General features: G+C 41.5%; 1 protein-coding gene across 1 annotated transcript in view; it reads left to right on the forward strand.

Annotated features, from left to right (window-relative positions):
• Positions 1-649: 649 nt before the first annotated feature.
• The window catches only part of LOC104531300 (pre-mRNA 3'-end-processing factor FIP1), a 26,677-nt gene continuing 25,204 nt past the window's right edge, over positions 650-2,122 (forward strand). The window contains exon 1 of the mRNA XM_010176151.2: positions 650-684. The gene's annotated coding sequence lies outside the window, so the exon portion shown is untranslated. The remainder of the gene's footprint in view (positions 685-2,122) is intronic.

The following is a 2,122-nucleotide window of genomic DNA, read 5'->3' on the forward strand; positions in this document are numbered from 1 at the left end:
GGACCCGACAGCCCCCCGCGCCCCGCCCGGGGACAGGCGCTGTAGCTGCCCTGGTTCTGGGGGTGGGGGCTCCACTGTCCTCTCAACAACACCGTGATGCAGTTAAGAGCTCAGCGAGGTGCTTTGTTACAATTAGAGTTTCCTCATCATCCAAATCTTACCAAGCTGAGGGGTGCAGGTGACCCCCTGGGCTCACAGGGGACTGCTGCGTGGGTGTGCCTCGGGAAAGGCGTAGGACTTTATTGAAAGGTCTCTGTCCTCCTCAGAGACTTTCCCACGGAATACTTTTATGTTTCTTCTTCCCTGGTGTGTTAAAAGTCTGTTAAAGACCTTCACAGTTGACTTCACTTCCTTCTGTGACGTTTCCCTTCATTCCTTCCACTCTGAGACTTTGGATATGTATTCTGAATTTTGGTCTGTGTCAGTGGTGTGAGACTTCACTTCTGCAGAAAGGTTTTATTTGTTGGTTTTATTTTTGAGTTGCACCATTTCTAGTTGAACTTCGTTGAAAAGAGAACATTGGGTCTATAGTCCCATGGCACTACTAGGTATTTCTGTAGCTGCAAAGCGTTTTGTCTTTAAATTGAGCTTTTTTCTTTCATTTGAATAATTTTCTTTTTTTATTATTATTGTTGTTTTTGCAGATGACACCACTGGTAAGCAAGAAGATGGACCAATTTCTGGGTGAGTCCAGAGACTGTTCATTATAACAATACAGGCTACAAAGAAGACCAAGCTGTGTTAAGCATAGCTTTGTGAATACTTTAGACCCATGCTGTTGCCAGAAACAACAGCCTATCCTTTTCCCATCCCATGCTGCCGTGCTTGGGCTGGCACGTTGTTTATGGATTTGAAAGGTAAACTGGATCAGTCAACTCATGTGACTTAAAACTAACTCATAACCCTTCCCCTCCTCCGCCCCTGTCCAATTTGTTTTAAATTGGATCTGGTTTTCAGTTTAATTCCATAGGAAAAATTGTGCCTTGGGGATTGGCTTTTGTGCTGACTTGGCACTGGTAAAATTGTGGCCTGTGCTTTAAGTCTGAAAAAGCTAAAACCTCGAGCCTAGGTTAAAATCTTGACTTTATCAAATCAACAACTTATGAGTGATAAATCAACAAATTATGAGTGATCTATGAAGTGTGTGGTTTAGGTCAGACTTTCAGATGAAAGCATTGTGGACAGTTCAATGATCAGTTTTGCTTTCTGTGTATGGAAAGTATTGTCTGTCCTTGATCACAACTCCCCTGGATTTGCAGCAGTGTGTTGCACCAGCAGAGTTTCCTCTCAGCAGAAATCTTATCTGTTTGCCATTTTTAAATGGAACGTGGTTTTCAGAAGGCTTGATCTTCACTGGACTTCTGTGTGCTCAGCACTTCCAGTTTAGTATTTCTTGTCCTTTAAGGCTGTTGTGAATTCAGCATCTGGAATTTCTGAGATTGTTGCAGATGCTATCCCATTTCTGTAGTAAGTATCCTGTGCTTAGGGAATGTGAAAACTTCTTCAAAAATCAGGTAAATTGTTACTTAAAAACATCAAATCAGCTTTGTGAGAAGGCAAAACTTTTAGTTTATATAGAAAATTACTGCTAACTTGCATAAATCTATTGTTCTTTTTCACTTTCATCTGAATGTAATTTTACAAGCAGGAGTAAAAATTTGAATTTCCAATAACTGCAAGATGCATGAAGGAAAAGTATTAGTGGTCTTGCTAGGTCTCCTTTTTTTTTTTTTCCTTTTTCTTTTTTCCCTTTTTGTTGCACAATGAGAGTGAGCTCTTCCTAAATGAAAAGCTGTCGTGTGTGTTAAGAAAAATGACTCTTTGTTTGCTATGTTGTTGACAGCTGCAGCTCCAGGCATACATTGCTGGCTTGCCTAGAGTTTTTGTCTCTACTCATGAAGCAGAAATCAGTGTAGGGCAGGATGCAGTATCTGTTAACACTCCTTAGCCTAAAGGATGCGTTAAATACCAGCAGTCTGGGCAGGATGCTGTTACATCGGCAATGCACAGGGTTATGGTGGCATTCTGGGGAATTTAAAATAACTGTGACATTTTTTTGGACACAGATGATGGCTGTGGACCTGTCAGATTGTTCATTCCTGGGAAGCGAACAGTTTAGGGA

This window comes from Antrostomus carolinensis, unplaced genomic scaffold, assembly GCF_000700745.2.
Source record: "Antrostomus carolinensis isolate BGI_N321 unplaced genomic scaffold, ASM70074v2 scaffold4429, whole genome shotgun sequence".
Classification (NCBI taxonomy): Eukaryota; Metazoa; Chordata; class Aves; order Caprimulgiformes; family Caprimulgidae; genus Antrostomus; species Antrostomus carolinensis.